General features: G+C 42.0%; 1 long non-coding RNA gene across 1 annotated transcript in view; it reads right to left on the bottom strand.

Annotated features, from left to right (window-relative positions):
• Positions 1 to 12,322, bottom strand: part of LOC139050870 (uncharacterized) — a 32,738-nt gene extending 20,416 nt beyond the window's left edge. Inside the window, exons 1-2 of the long non-coding RNA XR_011509106.1 lie at positions 12,235 to 12,322; positions 297 to 377 (exon numbers count right to left, since the gene is read on the bottom strand). This is a non-coding gene — a long non-coding RNA (uncharacterized lncRNA). The remainder of the gene's footprint in view (positions 1 to 296; positions 378 to 12,234) is intronic.
• Positions 12,323 to 19,785: the final 7,463 nt, after the last annotated feature.

Below are 19,785 nucleotides of genomic sequence, written 5' to 3'. Positions count from 1 at the left end.
CCAATCGTGGAATCGGAGGAAATAGAGTAGAAATAATTCAGAAGAGCTATACGTTATAGCGGTACAAGAACACATTGTCGTTGATGATGACGCGACCATAGAGAACTAACCACGTCAAAATTGTCAAGTGGTGGTGGTAGCCTTTTTAGGTATATCATTTTGTAGCTGGTACAAGCCGCGAGAATTTTCGATAATTTTCTTCTCATGGTGGATAAATTTTCTTCTTTGACATAGACTGTAATTTTTCCCCTTGAACAATACATCTTGCATCAGTAACAGTTTGATTGAGTGCTTACCTGACGTGATGGACGGTTGTATTTTGAATATACCACATTGTGTAGAGTTGTCCATGAAGGTTAGGTTTTCCACACGCTTTGCTGTTTGAAAGAGAAAGTGGACCACGGTAATTTTGTTTACCTTGATATGAATGCGACTTGTCTTTCAACAAAATCACTTAGGCAAAATAAAGCAAGTAAGCTCCTATGCCTATATGGCTGTGATGGCATGAAATTAGGAGTACTCGGCTGGGTTCTATTGTAAATTTTTCAATAGCATTGCCTTCCGTTTCTAGCATTTTAACCATCTTGTAACCGCAAGTTGCTGCGTTTCCGGCTCTTACATTTTCACGTATTCTCAAGGTAAAGTTGAAGGTGTGCGAAAATCTATCTATCTATCTATCTATCTATCTATCTATCTATCTATCTATCTATCTATCTATCTATCTATCTATCTATCTATCTATCTATCTATCTATCTATCTATCTATCTATCTATCTATCTATCTATCTATCTATCTATCTATCGATCTATCTATCTATCTATCTATCTATCTATCTATCTATCTATCTATCTATCTATCTATCTATCTATCTATCTATCTATCTATCTATCTATCTATTTCTTTATCTTTCTATCTATCTATCTATCTATCTATCTATCTATCTATCTATCTATCTATCTATCTATCTATCTATCTATCTATCTATCTATCCGATGCTGTCTACTAGCTTAGGCTCCTAGGTATGTGCTCCTAATCGCCATGCCGTCCTGGTCGTCTCATTGAGGTCATTCGAACTTCGTCAAATCATCTGATGCGGTCGTCGTCACGCTGTCGTCATACCACTGACATCATTTCTGAAACGTTAGTGAATAGGCTTATGACACCGTAATCATGCCACCTACTCAATACCATATCGCCATTTCTTCTCCCTTCTATATTGATCATGGAATCATCCGTCAGTTGTCATTAAGGCACCTTCGTTATTGCGTCATCGTCATTCTGTCATCGGCATACTTTTGTTTCATGCCATCGTCGTCCAGCAATAGTGGTAATTCTATCATCGCCATTTCAGATTCACATAATATCTCTGTCGTCCTCTCATCACACCATCACCGTCATGCCAATGTCCTCACGTCATTGTTCAGGGGCTATGGGCCATATACAATGGTCATAATTTCACAGCCAGCATCCACTGTTTTGATGTCGTAGTCATAACGCCTTGGAAATTCCACTCCACGATGCATCTTTTTTATTCGATCATCATCACTGCGACGTTGTTATGTAGTCGGGGCTATATCACCGTTTTCATGCCATAGTAGTTATTGCATCTTTACCTGCAGTCACTGTCACGCAATTGTAGGCATTCGTCGGGACGCCCCCTCGGTTGTTTTACAGTCCTCATTCTAGCTCTTTGGCACGCTGCTCGTGACGAACCTTAGTGATAGAGCCGTCGTTACACAGTAGGCGCTATGCCTTCACGCCACTGTCAGCGCGCTGTCGTAGTTATACCAATGTCAGTCCTTTAGAATTTTGACATTCTTATGCCGTAACCGTCATACTGTCTTCGTTGTGCAAATGACTAGTAGTTTTCTTGATAATTATATCGACGTCAAGACGTCGTCAATGTAGTCGTAATCATTCCATCATGTTCATGGTCAATCTTAACGAGCAAGCTTCCTATGATCACAGCAAAGTGGGCTAATCCCATGGACAGTCTATGTCACATATAGCCGACGAATTTCGCTGGCGTCACCGATTACCAGGTATTACCTAAAGTAAAGGCAATTTGTTGCGTTATACTCTTTTGTTCATTTAACATAGAACATTTATTTGGCAACGTTCCTGAGTCAGCATATGCGTTGCGAGAAAGAGACGCGAAGGGGAAATGGTATATAGATTATAACAATAGATACCCAGTTGGGGGGGGGGCTCCTTTATATGTGGGCATGGTTAAATGTGTAAGAAGAGATACCAACGACAAAAAACTGCAAAAATAATGAGAACTCATGTAGTGCAAATGCAATCGCACAGAATTATTGGATAACAGACTTTAGCGTTCATATATAGTTCAGTCGCCTTGAATATATGGAATAAGGCGTTTGTTGCCATATGCGTGCAAAAATGCTTGCGACGCGTAGGTCCCTTGACGTTTTCTTAGCAGATTGTGTCATCGCTGCAGACTCGAGCTTGCACAGCTCATCGTTCAGCGTCAAAAGATGAGCATTGGCGCAGGAAGTGATCTCTTGTCACACTAGCAGAAATGGCACGCTGCAGTGATTTATGTGGATATCGTTGTGGATATATATATGAAGCTGCTCACTTGCACTACTGGCCGGAACAAGGTCTACTGCAACTGGCAACCGATGTAGATAAAACCACGTGGCCACGTGTGGCAAGTGATGTACGTAAGCGCCGTTCAAGCCCTAACGCAAATGTTCTTCGATCGCCATGTCATATCGTCATATCGTGGTTTCTTCAACCTATTTTCTCATGATAATTTACTTGCTTTCATGCCGCCGCCATTGCACAACCACCTTAATTCTTTTTCCGCCACTGCATAGTCACATTGTAGTCGTCACTCCACCGTCGTTACGCCACCGCCATAATTCCGTTGCTGTCTTTTCATAGCCAACATATAATTTTCACTACGCTGCCGTATTCATATTACGGCCATTCCATCGCCATCAGGCTGTAGTCGTCGGGCCATGGTCATCACTCTATCGTCGCTATTCATTTGCTGTCATGCATTTGAGGTTATGCCATCACCATGTTTTCGTAATGCTACATTACTGTTATCCCTGCTACGTAACCGCATTGTCCTAATGCCACTGCCATCGCGCAATCGCCGTCCTATCATTATTACCAACCAATTGTCGTCATGGTGTAATCGACCGTCGTTGCAGAGTGGACGTCCTAGTCCGCCTGCAACTGCGCCTGTGGCGGCTGTGCACGGTCGCCCGGCCATATCATGAGAGCGATCTGCGTTGGCGGACAGAATCGATGTGCATCCACGGCTTGTACCTTTGTGTATCTGTGTGTTCGCGGCGCTCACTTTTCGTTGAAGCTATACACACAAATGTTACTTCGCTCGCTATTGCTGCCGGCTTTCCTCATGCCAGCGTTTTCACAGCGACTTCCCGCGGTCATCGAATGAGATGTGTTCATGTTTACTTTTTTTTGCGTGACAGTGCTTGTTAATTCAGTTAGTCTGCCTATGTTTAGAAGAGCACATGTTTAATAAGATTACTATTCTTACTTCGCATAGCTGTCCACTAAGTTGCTATTGTAATCGACGCTTCGCTTTTCGGTTGCAACGGCGACTTTTACCCGCAAGCGCCTATCCAGCTCTTGAAATCGGCGGAAAAATTGTGAGGCCGAGACCCAAGCTAAAGAGGAAGGCGCCTTGAGCTGTAAAAGAACCGCGCATCGTGGATAGTATGGGGGAGGGCGCTCAGCGCGCGGCAAAGTACACTAATGCTGCTGATGCTACGCCATGAAGATGTACAAGTAGGGGAAGAAAAAATAGGGAAACAAAATATATACAAGACGACAAAATCCAGTGAACTGCGAATGCAGGTAATAGCTGTCTGCCTGTGGAAAAAAATAGGACAGAAATGATCTCACAATGATGTCGACGCTAATTGAAGAGCTGTAGTGCCATATCATATTGATGCTCGAAATTTCACTCATGTGAATAATGATGGGCAGCGAATTCAATCCTGTAGCGATATTGCATAGAATAATTTCCTCACGGGAAGCTTGAATACTTCAAAACTCACACTTTTTATAGGCGCGGTCATTCAAACAGGGCGGAAGCATTAAATCTTTAGCAGTCTGGTTGAGAAGGACGTTTATAGCATCAGTAAAAAAAAGCAATAAAGCAAATGATTGAACTTGACTCGGTACCGGAATTGGTAATTGTACGATATATTTACTAAAAAAAGCTTTACGGAAGCTAGAAATACATTGCCACTTTCTTGTCTAGGAAATGCCTCAATCAGCACGTCGCACGTGATCCCTATGTTATATTTGTCATTAATTGCTATAGCAAAAAGAAACCATCGTAAAATTATTCTCTCCCTGGCACTCAAAGACATTCATTGCTTGGTCTGGTCCTATTTTGGGCCGGTAATTTCTGCTTAGGTAAATAAGTTTTAGATTTATCCATGAACAGACGTATGTATGGCCACTAAGCCTCCCAAAAACCACTGAACACGTGGAAGCATGTAACTCTAACGACAACTATACAAGGCTATCCGGACAGCCCGTCATTGGAGTCTGAACCTGGCAACGTTTAACGCTAGAACATTATCTAGTGAGGCGAGTCTAGAAGTGTTATTGGAGGAATTAGAGGGCAGTAAATGGGATATACTAGGGCTCAGTGAAGTTAGGAGGACGAAAGATGCATATACAGTGCCGAAAAGCGGGCACGTCCGGTGGTACGGGGATTAGTGGAGAGACGAGAACTAGGAGTCGGATTCCTGATTAATAAGGATATAGCTGGTAACATACAGTTATTCTATAGCTTTAACGAGAGGGTGGCAAGTCTTGTGAAATTTAATAAGAGGTACAAATTGAAGACCATACAGGTCTACGCCCCTACATCCAGTCATGATGACCAGGAAGTCGAAAGCTCCTATGAAGACCTGGAATCGGCGATGGGAAAAGTAAAAACAAACTACACTATACTGATGGGTGAGTTCAATGCCAGGTTAGGCAAGAAGCAGGCTGGATACACGTCAGTGGGGGAATATGGCATAGGCTCTAGGAATAGCAGGGAAGAGTTATTAGTAGAGTTTGCAGAACAAAATAATATGCGGATAATGGATACCTTCTTCCGCAAGCGGGATAGCCGTAAGTGGACGTGGAGGAGCCCGAATGGCGAGACTAGAAATGAAATACACTTTATAATCTGTGCTAACCCTGGCATCATACAAGATGTGGACGTGCTCGGCAAGGTGCGGTGCAGTGACCATATGATGGTAAGAACTCGAATTAGCCTAGACTTCAGATGGGAACGAAAGAAACCGGTGCATAAGAAGCCGATCAATGAGTTAGCGGTAAGAGGGAAAAAAGAGGAATTCCGGATCAAGCTACAGAACAGGTATTCGGCTTTAAGTCAGGAAGAACGCCTTAATGCTGAAGCAATGAATACAATCTTATGGGCAGCATTAAGTTTTCTGCAATAGAAGTCGGTGGTAACTCCTTTAGACAGGATACCAGTAAGATATCGTTGGGAACGAAAGATCTGATCAAGAAACGCCAATGTATGAAAGCCTTTAACCTACAGCTAGAATAGAACTGGCAGAACTTTCCAAGGTAATCAACAAGCGTAAGATAGCTGACATTAGGAGGTATAATATGGATAGAATTGAGCATACTCTCAGGAACGGAGGAAGCCTAAAAGCAGTGAAGCAGAAACTAGGAATAGGCAAGAATCAGATGTACGCGTTAAGAGACAAAGCCGGCAATATCATTACTAACATGGATAAGATCGTTCAAGTGGCTGAGGAGTTCTATAGAGATTTATACAGTACCAATGGTATCCACGACGATAATGGAAGGCAAAATAGTGTGGAGTAATTTGAAATTCCACAAGTAACCCCGGCAGATGTAAGGAAAGCCTTGGGAGCTAGGCAAACGGGGAAGGTAGCTGGGAAGGATCAGGTATGAGCAGCTTTGTTGAAGGATGGTGGGCAGATTGTTCTAGAAAAACTCGCCAACCTGTATACCGAATACCTATTGCCTTCGAGCGTACCGGAATATTGAAAGACCACTAACATTATCCTAATCCATAAGTAAGGAGACGCCAAAGACTTGAAAACGTATAGACCGATCAGATAATAGTTTGTTGCCTACAATGTATTTACTACGGCAATAGTAAACAGAATCAGGAACACCTTAGATTTCTGTCAACCAACGGACCAGGCAGGATTCCGTAAAGGATAATCAAGAATAGACCGTATTGACACTATCAATCAGGTGGTAGAGAAATGTGCAGAATATAACCAGCCCTTATATATAGCTTTCATTGGTTAGGAGAAAGCGTTTGATTCAGTCGAAACCTCAGCAGTCATAGAAGCATTACGGAATCAGGGTGTAGACGAGCCATATGTAAAAATACTGAAATATATCTACAGCGGCTCCACAGCCACTGTAATCCTCCATAAAGAAAGCAACAAAATTCCAATAAAGAAAGGCGTCAGGCAGGTAGATACGATCTCTCTAATGCTATTCCCAGCGTCCTTACAGGGGGTATTCAGAGACCTAACTGGGAAGAATTGGGGACAAGATTTTATGGACAACACCTTCGTAACTTGCGATTCCCTGATGATATTGCTTTGCTTAGTAACTCAGGGGACCCACAGCAATGCATGCTCACTGACCTGGAGAGGAGAATCAGAAACGTGGGTCTCAAAATTATTCTACAGAATACTAAAGTAATGTTTAACACACTCGGAAGAGAACAGGAGTGTACGATAGGTAGAGAGGCACTGGAAGTGGTAAGGGAATACATCTACTTAGAACAGGTAGTGAGTGGGGATCTCGATCATGAGACTGAAATAATCAGAAGAATAACAATGGGCTGGGGTGCGTTTTGCAGGCATTCTCAGATCGTGAACAGCAGGTAGCCATTAGCCTCAAGGGAAAAGTGTATAACAGCTGTGTCTTACGAGTACTCACGTACGGCGCAGAAACCTGTAGGCTTACGAAAAGGATTATACTGAAATTGAGGACGACACAACGAGCTAAGGAAAGAAGAATGATATGTGTAACGTTAAGGGTTAAGAAAAGAGCAGATTGGGTGAGAGAACAAACGCGAGTTCAGGACATCCTACTTGAAATCAAGAAAAAGAAACGGGCGGAAGAGCAGCTGAAGAAAACAAACAAGGAAACCCGTTAGCAATGTAGCTTGACGTCGAACACAAGGCGTGTGATCCAGCCCTTTCATAATAAACCTGTGCCTACGACAAGGCCGTGCAAGAAACGACACAAATTAGTGTTCAAACTGCTTTAGCGAAGTAAGGCGGTGACATTTATCCTCGTGCTGCTGGACGTAAGCAACGAATATGATCTTGATGCCACCACCAGCATCCACTGTGCCAAGAAAGGCCGTCTACTGGCCTCGCTGCGCATCAAAGAGCAGTAAAAAACGCACCGCCGACCCTAAAGCCTTTATGAAGCTATGTTGAATACAAGCTAGGTAAGTGTGCGTGGGATGGCACGCCAATACATCGGCTTTAATTTATTGCAAAGATTATGGGACATCTTATGGGCCATCCAATATCCTTTCACATGTTTGTTCGTACATTATTTTCTAGAAGTGCTGCTAGAACCTGCATTGTCGATTGTATGTTTTTGTGTTTATAATTTATGCCCTAGGGTTAAACAAATAAAGACACAGTTAAATAAATAGGTAACTAAATATAAGCAAGCTCTGCTGAGCGGCGTTATACAATACATCGTGCCACGCGGGGAATGTCGTCGCACATGTTGCGTGTGACGCAGCCTGGGTTACATGCAGCGAAAGCAACTTAACTCGGCTCAACACGATTTCATACCTTCTAATCATATAACGTCCTTCAGCAAACAAGTCATGCCCTTGTGACATGGATCTCTTATTATTATTTGCATCGGTATATTTATATATATATATATATATATATATATATATATATATATATATATATACAGTGTGCTGACTATTTGGCCGCGTGTGTTCAAAAACAAATATTGCACTCATCGCTGCAGTGTTCCTGCTCACATTTTGCCGCACGATCGCATTTTGTTGCCTGCTTCGTTTAGTATAACATTTGGCTCGATTGGTTGCCCGTGTTTTAAAATAAATATGAGAAACTCTTTTCGTCTATGGATAAAATGACGTCTGAAAAGCCGGCCCTGGTGCAGACTTCTGTCGCCACCTGCCGTCAGCAGCAGGAAAGAGCTGCTGCCACGTAAACGCCCATGTTCAAGACGCCGTTTCATCTGCGAAGCAGCTCCTTCCTGCTGCAACCGGCATGCGGCGACACAAGGCTGTGCCAGGGCCGACTTTTCAGACGCCATTTCTCCCATAAGCGAAAACAGTTTCTAATTTTTGTCTGAAAAAAACATAGACCACTAATCGTGCCAAGTGCTATACTAAACAAAACAGAAAACAAAATGTGAGCAAGAATATGCAACGGTGAATGCCAAATCTTTTTTGAACACACGCGGATAAATATGCAGGACACTGTATATATATATATATATATATATCTATATATATATATATATATATATATATATATATATATATATATATATATATATAGAGAGAGAGAGAGAGAGAGAGTTTTTTGCTCCAAGCCAAGCACCAAGCCACAAACGTTATCGAAGAGCGCAAGACCCGCCTTTCTGTATCGCAGCTGTTTCAATTGTTATCGCCAACACTACCCTATGTGTATTTTGCGACCGACCTTTCTGTAATCAGAGTACACGGATACCGTCAGTGGTGTTGTACATGATAGACGTCATGCGAGTACCAGCTATTACACTTGAATGTACAACGAGTGATGTACTATTAGCCGACGCGTGATACGCACAGAAACGATTTGTGTTGTCGAAAAGTTGAAAATTGTGCTCGCCGATTGTATTGTAGTTTTATTGTCACCTCTCTTTCTGGGCCCAAGATAGCCCAATAAAGCGTCGAATTTGTTACCAACACTTTCACTAATGTGTGCTTCTTCACCATCACTACAACGTGAAGTTTAGTTCAGGTGCTTCTTCGCTTTGCACAGTGAGATGCTACCATGAAGGCAGGGCCAACTTTACTACTGCCCAGTGCTTTAGGCGCTAGCTGCAAGGAATGCTGCCTGTGTGCAGTGTGCAGGCGACCAGAAGATTAATTCGCCTGCCTGTGTGTGTGCAGGCGACCAAGAAGATGATGAACACCACAGAGATTGTGTTGTCTACAACGATCGTGCTGCGGCAGCCCAGGGGCCCATCAAGCTCCTGCGGATAATCGCTTCAAGACCCAGAACGGTGGCGGGAAAAATATGAATAGGTCGCTACATTCAACAACTGGAACTGTGATGGCAAACTTCGCAATTTTTATTTCGCCTTTGAATACGTCGCCAGCTAGGCATATGTAAAGGACAGTGAGTGCGCAGTGACAAGATACTTTTTCCCCAGCAGACGCATCTTCACAAGCGTGGCCCCCAGAGAAAGGGCCGAAGCTCTGCTGTGACCCCGCATTCCGCTCCCAAAGAGAACTCAACTTTCAGAGCAGGAATGTATGGCCTCTTTCGACACAGCGAATCAGACTTGTTTCAAGAGAAGACAGTTTGCTTCTTGTTGCGGGGTGTGAACAATACACCTGTGCAGTAAATTATTCGATGCCCGCCCTATACCATAACATAATTATCAACCGAGGCCGTTACCATTGAGAAGCTGGTAGAAATGCATACAAGCCAATATCACACCACCTTATTTGAGAATCACTACAGCATCCTAAACGGCGAAGACAAAATCTTTAAAAGCTGCTATGCACAACCTTAAGAAGGTTCTTGTCAATATTCTTGGCACCATAACACACGCTTACAGATGCACGGCGGTAATACGTACTTGTTGATTTTTGTGTGTGTACTTTTTGGCGTAGTTTAGTTCATAGAAGAAGAAAAGTGAAAAAAAGAACACAATAGAAGCCTACAGATTACACATAATAAAATACACCGATCCTGTGCAATAATTATCAAATAAACGTTTGGCTGCTGTATGCGATAAATAATTGAGAATCATATGCAACACCATACGGGAAGCAGCCCTGCCAACAAATTTTACGTTAGCAGCTTCGTCCTGTTTTATGAGGAAAAACTGCGAGGAAATACTTTCACTATACGGACGCCAGCGCCATGACGATCCTGGTGTGAGACGGAGTGAATGGGCGATGTATGAATCCGGTTAGATGAGGCGTCACTAAAGGCACTACTTACTCATGTTGAGCATTTCAGTCCTTTCCGAAATGAACTACCTGAAACCAAAGCTGGAATGCTTTGTCAGCAGTTCCTCGAGAAAGTAAAAGTTTAAGAGATCGCACAGCGCTAATAATGGCAATGTTTCGTATTTGAGAGTAACATACCGGTATCAGATGGTCAGCCTTGAACACATGGGCGATGGATTAAGCATTCACTATTGTTCTGCGGCTCTTTTTGGCCACAATTCATCACTGGGAGGCTTCTGTACAATTGCCGCCATGGAAACATGCCTTCCTTTCCTAACCGCAAATACCACCTCAAATCTATTTGTTGTTTGCGCACTTGCGCCCAAAATAAAGTGCATAAAACGTGAGAAAATATATGGCATAAGGCGTAAACACCACACAATTGTGCCGCCTCACTCACTCCGACTGCGTTCTGCAAGCGATCCCATCTTGCACCTCGATGATGCCTCAAGTTTATTTGAAGCCTATAATTTACACGGCTGTTTCCAGTTTGCAACGTAAAGGTAAAGTGATGGTATAATGTATAACATTAAAACGTGTCATTCCTTTAACTGTTAAATATGAAAAGTTCACGCCAATAAACGTTAACATGATCAAGATGTAGTCGTGAAACTTCAATCGGACCTAGAATATTTGCTGAGCCAATGAAGCGAATGCAGAGAGTCCTTAAACCACTCCAGAAGTTTTGTACTTAAGTGGTCTCACTGACCAGGGAGCGTGTTGCCGAATAGCATATTTAGCATTGCGTCGGTTTACAGTTTATGTTTAAATGTCACCATAAGTTTGTGGTATGGACCTTCACCGGTCGACGCAAAGCGCCCGCAGCACTGTCAACCATCAAAAACGTCTTCGGCTACCGAAGATGTGGTGACATTGTCCGTTCGGCGCTGAATATTCGAACACGATGCCGGGACCTTCGTGTTCTTTGTGAGCTATGCCATCTTTATGTGTCCTTTTTTACAGCAGCACCGACAGTTACCTGATTTGAATTTGTAACTCTAGGCGTCCGTAAGAATAAATTCAGAGGTTTTGTGCGCCAGAACCGCGTTTTTGTCGTAATGCACGCCGCAGTTTTGGACTCCTGAATAATTATGACCATCCGTAGTTCTTTATCGGGAGCCCAAGGCACCTTTCGCAAACGTTTTTGCATTTAACCCTCATTAAAATACGGCCGCATAGGCTGGAAGCCCATGGCCAGGGGTTTTGTAGAGCAACGGCCGGTGAGGCGTCCTGCCAGCCCTCACATCGGTATTACATGTGGTTGGTGTTTTTAACTGCAGACTCCTTGATGACGTGCAGGTCGTATTAGGGGTATTTTACGCGCATAAATTATAGACACGCAAAGCACAAGATTCATCTTATACTTAATATGGTGGTATGTGGATTTACGTTTGGACATCGCTAAAAAGACTCAAACACTACTGTGCATTAAATATGCAGGAAAACAGCTTATACAAATCACTGACACTGGATCTTGAAAGTTGTATTTTCTCCCATTTCTCAATCTGGTCAAGACGATCTGGACGTTGCTCACATACTTCACAAATGTCCCAGTAAGTCAGCACACTTGTAACATCTAAATAATGAACGAGGTTCCCTCTCCACATCGTTTTTCGAATCTTGCCAGGACACACCGCAGGTGGATGACAGAATAGCCCGACAGGTACGGAGATATTTTAATGTATAGCCCTAAGGTAGTGACATAAAGGGCAAGATATACTTGTGCTGGTGTGGTCAAGCGAGAATTTATTTTTGTTCCTTGGAGGTTGGTGTCATTCGCTGGTCTTCTTGTAGTTCCTGACTTGAGTGCTCTAGAGATTTCCTAGTGAAAAGGAGCACCGGTCGAAGATGCCTAGAAGCGTAATCTCTTTTCTCGTGAAAATTGCTTTGATATGTAGCCGCCGCCATAGCACGGACGCAAACTGTTCGCTATATTCATTAGGTAGAACGATTCTCGAACGGGTCACATAATTACCTGAATATGCGTCACTGCCACTTTCAATCCATATCTGGCTAATACTTCTTGTAGCATTCAACTTCAATGTGGCATTATCCCAGTGCTTGTCAACCTGTGTGAGAAAGACATGAAGAAAGATGCGTACAAAACTGCGACAAGACTTATAATAGCGAAACACAGACCGCATACCTCTGGTGGTTATCCATGTAAGACCTATTAAGATATACTTTTGTGTCACCCATGCGATACTTGTTTTTGATGATATCAGATTTGCATGGATAGGTTGAATCCGGAGGTGTTGACATTAGAGTAAGCATTTCTAAATTGTTTGAAACGTGGGAGCAAGATCTCTCGATAAACTGTGCGAATATGAAAGCGACGGAGAGAGCATTGAAAATTTGGGTGGTTAACCATATGAGTGAGCAAAGAAAAATAAATACTTGCCACTATGCCTGCTGGCATCGAAACAGTGTCTATGTAACACTTTATTTCTAGATTGCTGCTCTCATGATTATTATCACGCTATTTAATTTTAATATGCGTGCAGACGTTAGAAGTGCAGCAACTTGATAGCGTTATTCACTAACGTGTACCAGACCCATTAACTCAAGTGTCCAAAACTCTTTAAAATATACATTTAGAAATTTAAGTTCTGTATCCGTCATGACCCTCTGTGCAGATACTGCAGACGCGAAGCAACGTAAACATGCTAATGTACTTTAGTGCATCCTCAATGCAACTGTTTGCAGTTTCTCACAGTTCCAAAGAAAATTGCACTATGTGCGGCAACATGGCAACTTCTATCTTGGGTGGCTCTTGAAATTAGCGGTATTACACCTACTACGATTCAAAAACGGCCCCTATAGTTTTTTTCGTACTGGCATAAAAGATGCTTGCGTAACAAATTGGTATGTCACCAAAAGGTGACATATCCCGTGTACATATAATATGAACTGTCAAATCACAATTTCTGTCTCGTGCGGTATCAGGAACGCATCCAAACTCGCATTCTTCAGCCTCCCAATGTAACTGAGATGCTGATAAATGATGAAACGAAGTGATATTACGCGATTATTGGAAAATAGTGAAGGAGAAGAATATTTTAGAGAAAGCTTGCTGTAAGTAGCAGATCCCCCATTTAGCACAGTGCCATGAAAAAACATTTATTTAGGAAATTTTAGATGAGTGATGGGCTTATCGAGACTAATTGATGTGGTGAGTTTAGCTGCCTAAAAGAAACAGCTCATTTTTAAATATTTTGGGATATTGTAGAGTTTTAAAGCAAAAGACCCGATGCTAACAACATGAAGAAACGCAAAGTGTAACTGTTTGATCATGACGGTCTTCAAAAATCTGATTTTTGATTTAATGCGTGACGATTTACTATCTGTACAGAGAAAATATGAGAATTATAAATCTTCCTGAAAAAATTTTACGAAATATTGCGTCGGCGAGGTTATGCCATATGTGCTGTATTGCAGTAGTTGTAGCGATTTGTAGCTCCGGCGGAGAAGATGTGAGGTTATACAATACAAAAGCACACCCTAAAACTGAAGCAAACCAGGCAGATGTGCTCCTTAAGCCGTGGTTTGACTTATTTTATGTGTCAGAGACATCGGTAGAGCCCGCGCCTAAATTGGGAGTTCTCTGACGCATCTGCCCTGCGTATTAACCAGGGAAATACGGTGGCCCCTCATATTCATTAGCTAATTTCGATGCGCACGGTATACCAATGTCATTAAGCACAATTCGAGCATCCCTTCTTTGTTTCAGGCAGCATTGCCACTATACTGCCGCGCTCGAATGCAATGACCTCTATTCGCATTTCCTAGTGCCCCCAAAAGACTAACCATGTATTAGGAAAAAATATTTTTATTATCAGTTTGTTGGTTTGTTAGTGGGGGTTTAATAGCGCAAAGGCTACTCAGGCCATGCTGCGCAAGTCACAAGTCCGCAACGCAGCGCAACATCAAAGCAGTGACTTCACTCGGTCTTGCTACTCTGATTCTGAGCAAGCATCATCTTTCTTCACAGGAACAGATGCGTCACATACCAGGCAAGAGCCCGGCGCATCCCGTGACCTAGAAGAGTGCCATTGGCTCCAAGAAAGAACCAGCTTCTTACGTCAGCGCAAGCTTCTACAAAAGGACGCTGACATCCTGCAAGCACGCGCACACACTCGGCAGCAGAAGCTTCACTCGGTCTTGCTGCTCTCATCCTGAGCAAGCATCATCTTTCTTCACAAGTTGGTTGTTTTTCAACCTGTACTCGTATGGTCTAGTGCTACCACTGCTGCCGAGTGGTCATGTTTTTCGACGTGACAACTAAATCATGTCGGACTGTCTTGTTTGCCAAAAACTGCTTCATGACGATGAGCCATACCTATCAAGCTGTGAATGTGATTTTAGTAATCATGCGGGCACTTGCTCGGGAGTAACATTAAGTACGCACCAAAAACGATCCGAAACCGCCTTGAAATCCTGGAAGTGCGCCACATGCAAAACAGGCAAGACCAGAAGCGGTCCGAGCACAGCAAATGACGACGAAGGACCAGAATTGAACCGAAAAATCAAGATTTCAGAAATAAACCGCAAAGTTGCTGTGCTGCTTAAATTGGAAGTCAAGATAGATGCTCTGGAAGAAATAAAGGAAACGGTGACAAGCGTTAAACAGGCTATGCAGGAAATGGCTACAAAATATGATGAGGTCATCCTTGAGATGAAGGAGCAAAATACAGACATTGCAGGCCTTGGAAAGCGTGTGGAAAAACTTAAGATCAAGGTAAAAGAGCCAGAAATCAACAAACTCAGGAAAGACTTGAATGACATTGATCAGTACGGCAGACGCCTGCATTTGGAAGCGCATGGTCTGCCGCATCATGTCGATGAAAACTTGCAAAAAAAGTTTAACTGTTTAGCGGATGATCTCGAGCTTCCACAACTTTCGAAACAGGACATTGAAGCCGTCCGCCACATTCCGTGGAAAGTCAGGGCTGACTAGGTTGACGTTGAAAATGAAACAATCGGTAAAGGAAAATCAGAAAAAGTCCCACCTATCTTCGTTCACTTCACTTCTCGCGCGACCAGAGATGCTTGGCTCGGAAAAAAAACGCAACTGAGAAAATCAAAATCAAAAATTTACCTGAATGAAAATTTCACAGCACAGAACAAAAAGCTTTTCTGGCAGATGAAGACGCGGACGGCTGAGAGGGAGTGCAAGTTCGCCTGGCACAAGAATGGAGAATTCTTCGTGCGTCATGGTCCTCATGATCGGGTCATCAGGATTATCACAATGGATGAACTTGACAGAATAAGATAATCAGGAAGTGTAGTTTTGTATGCGCGTTCTTCAATATGGCGATCCCTTCTCAGGAAAGCAAGTATTACGACAAGCTTTCCTTGAGACAGAGCAGAGAGATGCGTGATAGAAATCAGATGTCTTTGTTTCATTTGAATGCACAAATTTTAAAAAGCAAACACGAATCTGTCTGCATGCTTCTACGTGAATTACAGCATGAATTTGATATTTTAGCGTTCTCAAAGACTTGGTCCCGCGACGAGTACGATGCTGTACACTTATCAGGCTATAAATGTTCTTCACTGTCCAGAAAACATAAGAAAGGGTGGTGTAGCTATTTACGTGAAACACGATCTATGCTTTGATGTAATTTCTGAGTTTTCTGTAATTCACAAGCACTATGAATCCCTCAAGATTAAGTGTGCGAATACTATAATTGTGGTTATTTAGAGGCCTCCATCCGGTGTTGTATCCACGCTATTAGATTTCATTGAATGTATGTTGGATTTTTGTACACAGCTTGGCACCCCCCCTCATTGTAATGGGCGATTTTACTATTAACCTGCTTTCAATAGACCGATCAAAACAAGCGTTTCTGGATGTTTTCTTTTCGTTTGGCTACGAAAATGTTATTAATGTTCCAACCAGGGTGACGAACAGTTCTGAAAGCCTACTTAACTTGTGTTTAACAACGCGATTAATTTGATTACTGTCGGGTCTCCTCATCTCTGATGTAAGTGATCACATGCCAACTTTCCTGTTTTTTACACGTGAGACGAAAGTTTGCCGACAGCGCAAAAGTGACATGCGCTCACAGTACAGATAGATAACCAGGAACACGATTGTAGATCTTGAAGCGTCAGTCAGCAAAGCGGAATAGTCCGAAATATACGCATTGACGGATCTTGTCAAGGCATTGACTCGTTTTCTCAGAATAATCAAAGACCTTTATCACAAAGCTTTCCCTCTAAGAGAAGCTAGAAGTAGCAAGAAATGCAGGAAACCGTAAGTTGACACCCATAAAGGAACGCTATAGACTATTCGCTACTTTTATAAAGACAAGGTAACCAGCATACTTATTGAAATACAAAACGGTCAGTAATAAATTGGGCCGTAATATAAAGCTGGCAAGGGAGAGGTATTGTGAGATTAAGTTCACTCATATTCTTAATGATCCAAAAAAAGTTTGGAAAACATTGATTGATCTGCTTCCGAACAGTGACCGTAATCCTGTTTTTGAAGTTATGGATAAAGGCGTACCTTTCACAGGGACTGCACTGGCCGATAAGATTAATCAGCATTTCTTCCAATGTGGCGTGTCTGATACGTTTGATGCTGATAGCCCAACTTGCAGGTCTTATATTCCATGTAGTATGAGCAGATTCCTATTTCTTCCACCAACAGTTGAGGCGGAAATGAGTAGCTCATTTGTGAAGTAAAAGAATTCCACAGCATGTGGTGTGGATGGCATAAAGGTAGAAGCAATAAAACATGTGGCGCGCTGCATATTCGTAAAGTAATGTCACACATATGCAATTTAATTTTGTGCACTGGCGCATTCCCCGATGAATTAAAGATTCCACGGGTATCGGTAGTTCTTAAAGTGGGAGACAAGAATGACGTGAAAAACTATAGACCGATTGCAGTTCTCCCAATCTTTTCCAAAATAGTAGAGCAGGTCATTAGCTAAATAATTTTAAATTTCTGTACTGAAAATGATATTATAAGAGAAAACTAATATGGTTTCCGAAAACACCAATGTACTGAAATAGAGTTGCTCAAGATCAAAGAAAAAATAACTTTGATGACAAACTGTACACAATAGGAATATTTCTTGACTTTAAAAAGGCATTTGATTCCATTAAACACGATATCTTGTCACAAAAGTTAAATGAGTACGGCATTAGGGGAACTGCACTTAACCGATTGCAATGCACGCACATTTGTCATTCAATGTCAGCAATGGGTGAAATCAAATACGGTGTTCCGCAGGGGTCCATCCTAGGGCCACTTCTGTTTTTATTATACATTAATGATATCACAAACGTGCCACTAACATCTGACATAATCATGTATGCTCATGACACTAATATCCTCTTTTCTGATGGAAACTTGCTTACTCTCCAGCAAGAAGCAAATATTTGGCTCAGTAATCTTTCAGACTGGCTTAGAGCAAATAAATAGGAATTGAACACTTAAAAACAAATTGCATTATTTTTCGACCTCGTAACAAGGGTATTGATAATAGCTTAGTATCACAATTATGTGATGAAGTCATTATACGTTGTACGTCCCAGAGGTTCCTTGGTGTTACGTTTGAAGAAAACTTAAACTGGTCCAGGCATGTCGGCAACATTAAAACCAGCATGTCGAGATCCATCGGTGTTAATATTAAATGAAAGGGGCTACTACATTTTAGTATAAAAAACAATTATACTATAGCCTAGTGCATTCGCGCCTCCAATATTGTTTGTCTGTCTGGTGTACCACGACGAAAACCAACATCCATAGTTTACTAACCTTGCAGAAACGCATGTTTCAGGTAATTGAGAATGCGCCGTATAGAAGCCACAGCACTCCGCTTTTCAAGAAGAATTCTATTTTAACATTAGAAAACCTTATTAACGAAAGAACAGCCGTTCCAATATTTAAAGAGGTAAGACTCAATGAAAGCGCCTTTTTTAAAGCATATCTCTCGAATGTATATAAATACAACACAAGGCAATTAACTTACAACAAAGGGAAGATCCGTACCAATTACGGCATGCAAAAGTAGACATTCATAGTTGCAGATTTTCTTAATTATCACCCTGGCTTACTCACTATAATAAATGAATCACAGTCCCTAAGCACTTTCAAAAAAGAGTGACTAGCTATTTGCTGTCGCTTCAGGTCTGTTCATTCTTTTGCACACTAATCGCATTCAGTATTTATGTTACTTATATCATGTACTTTCATTGTTTTGTGTATGTATCCACTTTGTGTACCATGATTGCCCTGTATATTTGAGTAATTTGTGCACTGGCAACGGGTCGAGGAAGGGGAGTGACACTTAGTCAAGGATTCGTGCCTTTTTGTCAGCCTCTTTGACAGAGATTCTCTGTATTTCTTTTTCTGTCAAAATAAAAAAATAAACATTCAACTGCCTTGCAACATAGTGGATGTAAATAACCACTAGTCTAAAAAGTCAAACATGTTAGTAAATGTCACTAGCGCGTCATCTGCCAAGATTAGGACAGGGTGTGAAGGTATATGTGAATTATATAGGTTGTGTAAAACCTTGAGACTGTGTTACAAAGTCTGGGAATACTATAAGGATATATATTACTGTAACACGTTCATTGCATTTTTCACAAGTCAGCGGCGTTTCTTTTTGGAGGAGAAAATTTTGGGTCAGATGTGTCTGTCCAATCCGAAGTCTACACAGCATCACCTAATAGAACCGTTGCTTGTGGGTGCATGACTACCACTCGCCAATTACGCGTTTAGTAAGATGTAGCTTGTAGCGTGTACAATATCCCGTTCTCGTTGCCATTTTGACAACAAGGCCTCCCTAATCGCAGTGATACTATCCTTACTTGGAAGTGTTGTGTTATGTATTGGTGGGCTGCCATTGATGCACAGCTATCTGCTGTTTTGTTACTTGGTATACCAACATGACATCGTATTGGTTTGATGTTACCATGTTTAAATTATCGCCTATCAGGGGCTCACATTCGGATTTTATGTGGAGTGCATACAGCGTGCTTAATGAATCAGTGTATATGATTATGTTTCCGCGTTTTTCATCGATGGTCTTTTTAACCACAGCCCATATTACGTAGACTTCAGTTGTGGGAACAGAGGCATGTTGGGGCAATCGAATATTTCTTTCCCAGTTTTGTCTTTGTCAAGGCCGCCACGCCCACGTATTCTTTCGTTTTAGAGCCATCAATGTAATAGTTCATGTAATCTGCTATTTGTCTTGAAGAGCACGGAATTCTGGTGGATGTGTTCATGTGGGATGTGATTTTACTTTGGAGGTACGAATGCCCAATCGCATAACTGCATAAATTAGCCCCACAGGGGTAGTCGTTGTGGCCGTTTAGCAACCGCAAGGAATTTAGCAATCAGCACAGTATTCCTCATAGCGTACAAAGAGATGTCTAATCATTTTCGCTTTATTTGTATAGTGTAATTGCGAGTTACGTTCTATAACAATCTTGTAGCAGATGTGTTGTGGTGAGGACTGAATTGTGAGTATGTAGGAAACAGTTATTAGCGCCCTGGCAA

Source organism: Dermacentor albipictus, chromosome 10 (assembly GCF_038994185.2).
Source record: "Dermacentor albipictus isolate Rhodes 1998 colony chromosome 10, USDA_Dalb.pri_finalv2, whole genome shotgun sequence".
NCBI classification, from domain to species: Eukaryota; Metazoa; Arthropoda; class Arachnida; order Ixodida; family Ixodidae; genus Dermacentor; species Dermacentor albipictus.
This window is presented reverse-complemented; position numbering and strand designations above follow the sequence as displayed.